At 37.6% G+C, this 12,281-nt stretch overlaps 1 long non-coding RNA gene across 1 annotated transcript; it reads right to left on the minus strand.

Annotated features, from left to right (window-relative positions):
- Window positions 1-1,398: 1,398 nt before the first annotated feature.
- On the minus strand, window positions 1,399-2,940 carry LOC133844989 (uncharacterized). Its single transcript, XR_009894670.1, has 2 exons — window positions 1,906-2,940; window positions 1,399-1,843 (listed from the first exon to the last, which is right to left on the minus strand). It is a non-coding gene; the product is annotated as an uncharacterized LOC133844989 (long non-coding RNA).
- Window positions 2,941-12,281: the final 9,341 nt, after the last annotated feature.

The raw sequence follows: 12,281 nt of genomic DNA on the forward strand, positions 1-12,281 counted from the left end.
ATTTAAAATTCAACCTAGGAACTGAAGCCCCAAGTGGCTTGATTAACCCCAAACGATACGAGAGAGGTCAACCTGAAGTCCTTGCGAGTGGGCGTTGTTGAATCAGCACACGTGATTAATGGCCTTTAATTATGTCAGAGCGCGACGGCGACGGCGACGGCAGTGGCGACCGCCCACCAGGATCGCTCCTGATCCTTTCGCTATGCAGCGGCATGCCAGTTAACCGTTTGACATTAAAAAATTGACACCGTTCGGGGTGAAATGTTGCCGACATCTACGGTGTTCCGACGCCGCCTGACAACTGTCTGGCACACGTAACCAAGCTGCACTGGAGTCGTCCTTCCCGGCACACAAAACACATTTTAAACACACACCACACGAATTTTGGGGTCGAGAGTCCATGTGGCAGTTTGGAGTTTTGCTGTTGTTTGAGTCAGACATTTGTTGCCAGTCGTGATTGTGATTGTGTGTGGGCGTTTGTCTCGCTTGTCGCTTTTAATGAAAGCGTCATAAATTATGTTGCAGTTGACGAAAGCAACAGCCGACAGGGTTCCACGTCGGGGTCTGAGGCTAGGCATACTTAGCATATGGGTAACACATGTCGCCCAATACAAATAGAGTTGGAGTTGGACCGAAAACTGAAGTCGCTTCTATGAGAAATGCTTAAAATATGCTAAAAAGCTGACAACTCAAGTGGAAAACTTGAGAGATTTAATGTATTATGTGAAATACTGACCGCTAACCCCAAAGGCAATCAATTAATTGACTAGGTGAATTGTTACGCCTAGTTAAAGATTTGTGAGCAGCAGAAGCGAAAGCATAATTTATGATTAATCGATACATGAAAGACGAGTAATATAGGTAATTAAAAGGAATAGTCGAAGGGTTGAGTTTATTCTTTGGAAATTAACGGATTTTCATTGCATTTTATAAATAAAAAATAATATAAAAATAAATGCGAAGAAATGTAATACAGGCAAAAAAAAGTTATTTAAGCTAATATTTGGGATCTGTTTCTTATTATTCGTTGAATATAAATGGATTTTAAATTATATTTTTAATGCCACATTTGATGTATTGAAAACAGGAGAATCAATTTAAAAAAATTGTATTTAATTTGATTAAATCGACGAAAAAATTCAAAAATATATTAGAAAGCTGCTGTCAAGTGTACTCGACAACCAAATTTTGATGAATCTTAAATATTGCAGATATTATTGTATGTACCAAGCATTGCTCTAGTTTCAATATAACGCTCGGTATTGGATTCTAATTGATAGAAGAATAAATTTATACAAAACATTTGCAATACAAAATTATTTGAAAAAAAGTTATTTTCTTTGTTGTTTATTTACTTATATGTATTTATAATTATCTAATCGTTAGAAGAAACGACTATTTTTAGTGTTTTATATTGTTAGATCATTTATTGTACTTCAAAACAAAGTAACAGTTAAATAACAAATATAGACAAAAAAGAATACTATCCAAATATTTTGCATGAAATTTGTACTGGTTGTTCCCCACGATGAAGTCTGTTTTTTGTTGACCGTTGTATTCAAGCGATGATGGGGCATAACGCCAAGTGTGATGGATCTTAAGAACCATGTGTTCTCACTCGAAGCCGCTCTCGTTAATGAACTCTTCGGACTGCCTTCACTTTCCTTGTGAGTTGAGGTTGAAGAGCTAGAGTTGGACAGACACACGATTCCCAAGATAAATACCCAGAGATAATGCATTGCCGTACCGCATTTAGCAATTGGCTGAAGACAACTGTCGTTACTTAACATTGAGCTCTAGAAATTTCATTTGCTTAAGAGAATTTTAAAGATCTTCTCTCGCGCTACAAAAAAGATCATTTTGGTTGTTAACATTAGGGCGCGTGTGTTTATTTTGTAAACTCACTTTGAAGTCTATGTTTGCTTAGGCCACAGGTGTTTTTTCCACATGTCAGCGTATAAAATTTAATTTAAAATGAATTTGGGTATTTAAATGAATATTCGGATGATTTGCAGCAGAAATTTGTAAGTGATGACAACAGTTGAAAAGGAAACTTTATGCATTTCAAATTACTTATTGAAAAGTTGCAAAAATATTGTCATTGTGTGAGGGAGGCCAAAGAAAGGATTTGCACACATCGTCCTAGACGAGACGAGTGATTGTGTTGCAAATCAAATAATTATAAAAGTTGTGCAACAAACCAAGCTTGCATTTGCCTTTGGCGATGTTTGGCCAAAAACTTGAGGCATACTGCGAAAGTTTGCTCAAAGGTGACTGGCAAAAGTTTTGCCAAAAATTCATTTAGGCGCATTTAGGCAAGGATCTCGCTAGCACAAGTATATGCATACTCGTATACATATATCTACATGAGCAATATGGCAAGTCAGAAATATATATATTTTTAAAGCTCAACTGCCCTTCAAGCAGCCAAATCATTTTTTGGACACACATTTTGTGCAGGCTCAGCGACGCCGGCGAAAGTTTTGCCCAGCAGCGTTGGCAAAAAAGTTTTACATGACGACGCCGTCACCGCCACCGCCACAGCCTACGCCACCGCCTCGGTTGGAGCAGGCTTCCTGTGTTGTCCTCTCACTCTCAGCTTTGTCCTGGCTGTCTCCTTGTTGTGCCGCCCTTCGTCTGTCTGCCAATTTGAGTTGCACAACTCCAGCGAAGCGTGTGAAATGCGCTGCAGCCTTGGAGCATCCATGGTTTGATGGATTTGCAGCAGCAAAATGAGAACGCAACGAGTCGAGTCGGTGACCAGGCCACAGTAGACCCAAAAACTACTGGCTTGCATCCTCAGAGAAAACTTTATGCTTCACACCCTTTGCTTTGTCTTGCTGCCATATTTGGTTATTTTGTATAGGCGTGAACTGCAGTTCTGTCTTTGCCAACTTTGATTATACATAAAGCTGCAGTAGAGATTTCCCACTGCTTTAAATCGCTGCAATCGAAGTTATACAAATTCTAGAATCATATAACTATTAGATAATCCCTCAATTATCTTTATACTGCAACAATTTTATACTTCTTTTGGCTCAACAATAGCTTGATCTCCTTTGAGTCCGTTAAAAAGTCGCTTTAATAAATCTTTGCATATATTTTCAGGCGCTTTAACAGCGCATTAAGCAGAGCTAACACACAGAAGAAGCTGATGCCGCATTGCTGCACAATCGCAGCCGCAGTCCATAGAGCACATACTCACTCGTATTCAATCATCCACTCATACTCATGGTGAGTATTCAAATCCGTAAACAGACAATTGGCCCGCTGCTGGTGGCTGATGCTCTCCAAGGACTTTATTATGGTACCAAGGATTGCGCGTTTCTGGCGCGCGCTTAAAAATGCTTTTCTTGTAGCAGCTCAGCCAAGCAGGAATCAAATCAAATAAAATATTCATTTTGATCTTTGAACTGTGCATAAATATGCACCCGCCGACTGACGACTGACGACAGTCGATTGCCAGGCATCTAGCATATATAAAAATGCGGTTTGGTGTGGCACTTTATCATCATCCAAACGAAGGACGACGGAGACGACGACGAAGACGACAACGTCAATATCCTTGTAGTCAGGCAAAAATAACAAAAAAATAAGAAAAAGCCGCAGGGTAGAAGGAATGCTGGGAGTGAATGAATCAGTATAACAATTGTATCCTTCCCACAACCATCCCTCATTTCTTTTCTGTTATTTTTTTGATTGTGGAGCGAATTGCAAAAATTGATATGAATAGGTGGGTCCAAGGATTAGGGTTAAGTGATTTACTCTAGATACTGTGGGCAACATTCTGCACTGTAAATTGAGCAACCCAAGGATACCTTTGTGCCTGCTAATTGTTCGTCTTTCAACCAATTTCTCCCATAAACTCGGCCATTCTTTTGCTTTTTATTGTTGTCCTCGTTAAACTAAATTTGAGTCTAATGCAATCCACTTACAAATGCTTTATCAGATTTACAAGCTACAAAATTGCATTTCCAAGAAACTTCAATTGCAGACCGGGCGGTAAAAAATGCCTTCAGCCATTTGGAAAGAACTTCGCAAAGGTGAGAGAGAGAGAGAGGGAGAGGAAATGTGTGGGAAAGAGGTGGACTACAACCTTATTGTTGCTATAAAGTATTTATTTTGCTGTCCTGTCGGCTGTTGTCGTTCTATTATCCTCTCGCAGACTGTCGCAATCTGCCATCGATGTTAACTCTAAATACCAAGCAGCAAAGAGGATAACTTTCTTGCTGTCTTTGCTGTCCCCTTGGATTTGTCTTCGTTATCAGCTTAGCTGCAACCTTGATTCCTGCATATGTTTGCTCAATTTTTGTGCTTGATTGCGCATTAAACTGAGTTTTTGATGTGGCATTAACTTGGGAAATTAACATGTGACTTTTGCATAACTCAAATAAAACTTTAATTTCGTCCTGAAAAAGTTTTACTTCCTAATTGAAAATAAACAAGAAATACCTATGAAAACATGAGAGTGTAAACTAATATTGATTTTTTTTTTAGATAGTAAAGCAACTCTGTCTAGGTGGGGAACAGTTGCAAGTGTCTCTTCATACCACAACAAGGAATTGGCCTTGTTACGGATTTAAATGAGATTTGAAATGTGTAAATTGGAACTGGAAAACAAAAGATTTATTGCTCTGCACAAAACCCAAATAGAAAAGCTACTGGCTGCCTCCTGCCTCCACAACATAATCAACTAATTCAATAATCCAAGAGGAGGCAGGCCACAGTTTAAGTTTGGGAAATCAAGAGTGGAAAACATAGTAAGAGTGTGGGACAAGCAACATGGGACATTGTGATTTATATCCAGCGAGTGTGAAATACAACAAAACATTTCCTGATTTCCTGTACATTGCACCGAGGTGGAGGACATGGTCTGGTATCCTTGTAGCAACAACTTAATGCGCAAAAACAAACAACATTGCGATGGCCACAAGAAAAATTGTTTGACCAAAACGAAAAGCAGTGGCAAAACATACACAAAACTAAAGAATAATGTTATGTGTTGGATTTTATTTCTTTATAGAAGAGGCCAGAGCTAAAATTGTTAAGCATGTCGTTTGCTATTCAAACAATTTGCATATCCTTTTAGTGCAGCGAGCGTACTTAAGAAGCACGAACAACAAAAACAACAACAATCCTGCATTCGAATACCAACACGACAGTCAACCGAAATCCAATGTCAGCTCAAGAATTTGCCAGCTAGTGTAAGTGAGAGAGTGAGTGAGCTACAAAAAAAAAAAGAATTGAATTTTATTTAACACGTACGAGGCAGGCACAGAATGCTCCGCTTTAATGCCACAGGGGAACAAAGAGAGAAGAAGAGAGAGAGAGAGAGAGATGGGGGATAGGACACAAAAGTATTGAAGTGAAAAGTGAATGGAAAGGCGACAGTCGTTCTATGTTCTCCTCTTTCTTTTCTTTTTTCTGTTTCTCTCGGCCAGTTGCCAGCCATAATATTTATGCGCAGACGTTGCTCAATAAGCTGCTCAAGGATTTATTAGCCAAATGGACAGATTTGACTGGCTCTGACTAGCTGTGAGGTTCCGACGCTCTATGTGTGTGTGTGGCTTCGAGGTTGGGACGCTGCCAAGCTGCTGTTGCTGAGCCATATGTGAAGGTTGAAGCTGGTTCAACGGTGGCGGTCTGTGTGCAATATGTTGCATTAAAAGACACTTCAAAAGTTCGGGAAGGTTGACAAATAAATATATTTCAAATATATTTGCGAATTCAGGGATTTTAAACATATTTATTATATTAAAAATATATTAATAATGCTGAAGCTAATCTTAAAATAATAGGTAAGAAATTTATAAATGGATCCCAAGTAGTAAGAATTAAATTAACTATATAAGTTCATAATAATAATGGATTGGTTACAAAATTTAACATTTTATAAGAAGTTTTACTAAAGATTTATGTTCTTTAAGGGATTTTGAATTTATTTGTTGTAAGTAACGCTAAAACTGGTTATAAAATAAAAGGTTATAAATTTACAAAATATATTTATATTTTTAATTGAAATTCTATAAGGAATTGATTCATAATTAAGAAAGTCTAGGATTGGTTAAACAATTTAGGCATTTTAAAAAAAGTTTTATAAAAGATTTCTGTTCTTTATAATAATCAAATCGTAAATAAATCGTAATACGCATAATAAAACATTTAAATAAGAACATTTATAAATGTGTACACATAATTTCTCGCAGTGTATCAGCTTTAACGTTAAATTTGAGATTTTCATTGTTTGGTGCGTAGTCCGCAACCAATAATACGTATCGAATGGTCTCGTCGTTTTTTTTTAGCCAACATATTGATGAATGTTTTCAAAATGTTTGCATTGAATGGCCATTTTTCAAGATTTACAACTTGAATGCAGAATTCGAGCGTAAGCTAAAGCTAAGCAGCTGCCAGTCTGACCAATTGGTAAGCATTGTAAATGTGTGATAGTCCACGACCGTGTATATTTTGAAGTTGAACTGAACAATGAATTTTAGTTAAGCCTCGGTCAGAAAGGGTTTTCACTGCATTCTTGTCTAATGGAGCTGAAATGGTTACTGAATTGACCGTTTAGTCCTTACGTGGCAATCCGTTAAAGTTTATATTGTTAAACAATGTGAAAACAATTTCACGTTTGTCAATCAAATACGAGTGTCTTTCTCAGAATAAGGATTTGCGATTACATTCCTTTACTTTCAATTATAAATATGTACATTGTATGGGTAAGCAATTTTCCTCTGTTTTTTGTGACATCATTGAAAAATATTTAATTTATGCAATTATTGCTATTAGCAGACGTCAATTAGGCACTTTTTTCATGGTCGAAATAATTATTAATTCAGAAAATGTCAGATAATTGACTTTTTTTTTCTTTAATAACTTAAAATTATTATCCAACTAAATTGGCTTGAACTGTGCATCTTAATAAAGGATTTTTATCATTTTCCAGAAACTTTCCATAGTAAAAGGTGCCAGCAATACGGTACTCACCCATTGTGAGAAATGGAGGCACCAAATTTCCATCCGCTTTCCAACCGTGCATGTAATAGTAAGCAGGTGGTATTGGACATTTTGTGGAATAATTACTCAATTTCATCATACTGAGATGCCATCGTCTAGTGAGTGAGTTCATCGAAGCTTTAAGAACATTGCAATAGTCAAGATCTAAATGAAATACTCTCTGAAAAGACTTTGCTTTTGACGCTCGAAATTCAAAGCTTAGATGCCCTCTCAAGCCAACATGTAATGGTTTTATAACCAACATATCTATATAAATTATTCCGTTTGGTATGCGAAGGGAGTAGTTTGCAAATACATCTCGATTGTAATCGCAATGTCCATTGCTAAACATCATTTTTTTGGCCTGTTGAAATAAATGTAAGTATTTTATTTATTCTTTCCAATAATCTTGTAGACTTACTAGTGAATCATTCATTGCCATGAAAAGAAAGGAAATCATAGTAAACCTTAAGATAGTTGAGCACATTTTAAGTTTGCACATAAATGCTTTAACAGCTGAAAATATTTTCTAAAACTGACAAGAGAGTTTAAGGCTGTTGCTGGTGATATTCAATGAGGCGTTTAGAAAAGCATTTTAACTAACCACTGATCATAATCTATATCAATTGCAGCATTCGCATGTGAATATTAACAACTCGATATACTCGAATATTATAGAATAATAATAATAGCAAATAAATATACATATATTCAATATGTAGATATATATTTCTTAAACAAATATTGCTTTTTGGCTAAAAATGAATTTGATTTGTTTTCAATGTTGCAGAAACACTTTAGAAGAAAATAAATGCCAACTTCTTTGATTTATAAAAAAATATAGAATTTATTTAAAGAACTAAATTTGCTTGTGCAGTGCGCGTAAATAAAGGCTTTTCATCATTTTCCTGAAACTTTCCATAGTAAAAAGTGCCTGTAACGCGATAATCACCAAATGTAAGAAACGAAGGCACCAAATTTCCATCCGCTTTCCATCCATATAGATTGTAGTAGCCTGGTAGCAATGGGCAGGATTTGGAAAAGTTTCCCTTCCTCAGCATACTGAGATACAATCGTCGACTAAGAGAGAGCCTCGGACTATTGAGCATTTCACAAAAGTCGATATCAAATTCAAACACTCGCTGAAAGGGTTTATTTTTAATCGCTCGAAATTCTAAGTTGGCATGACCTCTTAAGCCGACTGAGAGAGACTTTATCATCCATATATCTAAGTAAATTACTCCTTTTGGCATTTTTAAACTTATGTTGGAAAATACTTCACGATTATAATTGCAATAGTGGTTGCTAAACATTACCCATTTTGCCTGTTGAAATAAAATGTTAGGAATCTTTTGACATTTAAAGGAAAAATTTATATACATACCAAAGTAATATGCAATAGCATGAAAAGGAAAATTAATAAAAAGAATTTAATGAAATTTAAGCACATTTTTTGTTATGGTGTTATTCTGCTGCATTAACAGATTTTGCAATTGCAGCAATCGAAAGAGACTGATAACTGAGTTTAGCTCAATTGCCGCTGATATTCAGTGAGGCGTTCAGGAGAATATTTTAGCTAAACACCAATTGAATTTATAATCAAGATCAATTGCAGAATTTAGCCAACAATTTATTTAAATCAGTATTGTTATCAAATGTACCGGAATTAAAAAATAATGTAAAGAATAGTAGGTTAGGTTAGGTAGGACCGGCTGCCCCTGTACGGGGCAAAGCATAGACCAGTGGAGGTCCGTAGCTGTACCGGTAGCTTATCTACGTCTCAGAAATCGCGCAGTATGGATGCATTTTTGGCAAAAGCCAGCAGCATCCTAGGAGATAGCCGTGAGACGTCCCGAAGATCGTTGTGGCACGGCGAATTAAGGTATTTCAACCGGAGTCGGGATAACGCTGGGCATCTACAGAGAAGATGCTCAAGTGTTTCCTTAACCCCGGGTTCGTTGCATTTCCTGCACTGATCACTGTTCGTGATGCCCAGCTTTACAGCATGGACAGCTGACAGACAGTGGCCAGTTAAAATGCCTAGCATTAGCCTGCAGTCTTTCCTTGAAAGCTGCATGACGAATTTGGTTAAGTTTTTGTTAGTAGAGGCACACATCAGCCTTGCAGTTTTGCACGAGTTGGCATTACGCCAGCTCGCGTCCCACTGAAGTCTAGAGCGCACCTCAATTTCATTGCCTAGAGTTCGCAGGGGTATCGGAACATTGCACATGTTACCGACATCGAGCCCTACTCCCTCTTTGGCGAGAGTGTCTGCGATCTCGTTGCCATCGATGCCCTGGTGGCTTGGGATCCAATAGATACGCACGACCGCAGATGCGTTCAGCGACTCTATTGCTCTTCTGCTGTCCAGGACAACTTTGGACTTGACCACATCAGAGTGCATTGATCTTATTGCAGCCTGGCTGTCAACAAAGATGTTAATAGAGGTGTGATCACGCTGTAAACCCCGAGCCAATTCGGCAGCCTTTCCAATGGCAAAAACTTCCGCCTGGAAGATGCTGCAATGGTCTGGGAGTTTATAGGATTGTTTGGAGACCGGGTCCGGGCAGTATACGGCCGCTCCGACACCATCATCCATCTTCGAGCCGTCGGTGAAGAGGTTGAGGGCTTCGGGAATGCATAACCCTTCCCGCCAGCACTCCGGTTCCAAGAATATAGTGTTAATATGGTCAGTACTGGTAAGGGGGATAGTATAGTCCAAGTCTCTACTAGTCTCCCTACCAATGGCGCTGTGACCATAGCCTAGCAGACCCAAATTGCCAGTTGCGGCAATCCGTAGGGACGATTTTGCGGCTATGGATTGCGCGTATAGGTTTAATGGTTCGACACCAGCTATTACCTCGAGGGCTTTAGTTGGCGTCGACCTGAGAGCGCCTGTGATACACAGTAGCGCTTGACGCTGTGTCCTTTCCATGATGGATAGGTACGTCCTTTTTTCAGTGGCCTGCCACCACACTAGAACACCGTAGGTGAGGATAGGGCGAACAACTGAGATGTATATCCACCGCATTAGATTAGAGAGAGGCCCCAAGTGCAGCTAAGCATCTTTTCGCCATGTACAAGGCTCCGGTGGCCTTCTTCACCCTTTCTAACACATTGAGCTTCCATGTCAGTTTGCTGTCGAGGACCACACCTAGGTATTTTACTGCTAGGCTCGGCTTTAGCATAGTGCAGCCTATTTTTGGGGGGGACCACGCAGGTACCTTATACCTCTTCGTGAAGAGGATAAGGTCCGTTTTATCCGCGTTAATGCTGAGCCCGGCTGATTCGGCCCATGCTTTAACTTCCCGCAAAGTAAGTTCCATTACGGAACTAAGGGTGGTTGGGCATTTCCCAGTTATCAAAATGCTTATGTCGTCAGCATAGGCAATTAACTTGGGGGCCCGTAAAGAATAGTATGATATAATACAAAATATTATGAAATTATATAAAAATAAAACTCGCCAACTCTATCAAAAGAAATTCAATTTATTTAACCAGCCAAATTTACAACAGCTACGCACCTCAATAGTGGTTTCTCTTCATTTTGTATAAACTTTCCATAATAAAAATTAGTAGTTACACGATAATCTCCCATCGCAAGAAATGAAGGCACCAAACTTCCATCGACCTTCCATCCGTACAAGTAATAGTAACGTGGTGGAACTGGGCAGGTGTTGGTGAAGTTGCCTTTCTTCAGCATGCTCATATACCATCGACGACTTAGAGATATCCTAGGATTATTCAGCATTTCACAATAGTCAAGATCAAAGTCGAAAACGTGATGAAACGGTTTGGTTTTAACTGCTCGAACCTCAATGCTTACGCGACCTCGTAAGCCGACTGGTAAAGCTTTCGCTATCCACATATCTAAATAAACTATTCCATTTGGAGTCTTTAAAGTAATATTCGAAAATGTTTCGCGATTGTAAAAACATTGTGGATTGCTAAACATCACCCACTTTGCCTGTTGAAATGAGAGTTAGAAAGCACGTAATCGCAAAAGAGATCTTTCGGACGTACCAAAGCGCAATTCATTAGCATGAACACTAAAAAGATTAACATCAACTTTATGAAATCTAAGAACATTTTGAATTTTGGTATAATTCCGGTACATAAGCACTTTTTGTTGCTGCAGCAATCGAATGAGACTGAGTTCAACTCAATTGGCCAATCTTCGAAGCGTGTTTAAAATTAATATTAATCTTATTTCCGATCGAAAACATTTAAAATATAAAGTGGTTTAAATAAATTTACAATAATTACAAAATTATAAAAATACAATGTTTAACTTATCTGTTGACAATTGATTGTATAATTATTTAAAAACACAGTCATTAAACAGGGAAATTAAAAATACAAATGCAGATAAGAGAATACAATACATGGATTAAACTAGCAATTAAAACTGAGAATAAGGACCTCCATAAATAAAAGAAAGAGCTGTATTATACTTAAATAAATTAAATATAAATATGTCTTAAATGTAAATATGCCTTTTATTAATTAACTAAATTGCCTTCAACTGAGCAATTCAACACAGAGTTTTCGTTATCTTCCCGAGACTGTCCATAATAAAAACTCGCAGTTACTCGATATTCTCCATTGGGCAAAAAAGACGGGACCATGTTTCCATCTGCTTTCCAGCCATGCATATAATAATAACTGGGTACCATGGGGCAGGAGGGAGAAAAGTTGGCTTTCTTTCTCATACTAAGATACAATCGTCGAATAAGTGTCATTCTGGTAGCTTTGAATAATGAACAATAATCAAAATCATGATGCAATACACTCTCGAAGAGTTTCGCTTTGGACGGACGATAATCGAAGCCCAAATGGGCTTTTAGACCAAAGGTTAGAGCTTTTTTTAACCAGCAATTTACATAAATTAATCCATTTGGTATTTGAAGTGTAAAGTTGGAAATTATGTCGGGATTGAAATTACAACAGTAATTATTAAATATCATTCTTTTCGCCTGCCAAAAAAGTTATTAAGAATTTATGTTTAACTGAATTGAATATTAAGACATACCATATTCGTCTTTATTGACATAAATATAAACATTGTGATAGTAAACTTTAAGATATTTGAGCACATTTTAGGGTAAAATATAAATAAAGGTATTGACAACGCCATCAATTGTATAATACTGGTTGGTTAGCTCAATCGATTCTCTTTTTTTAATGAACATTTCTAATCAGCGTTAAAAACGATATTCAGAGAGCAATCACGCAACAATATACATATATAATTATAATAATAATAACGCATTTAAAAAAATGTA

Source organism: Drosophila sulfurigaster, chromosome 3, assembly GCF_023558435.1.
Source record: "Drosophila sulfurigaster albostrigata strain 15112-1811.04 chromosome 3, ASM2355843v2, whole genome shotgun sequence".
Taxonomy (NCBI): domain Eukaryota; kingdom Metazoa; phylum Arthropoda; class Insecta; order Diptera; family Drosophilidae; genus Drosophila; species Drosophila sulfurigaster.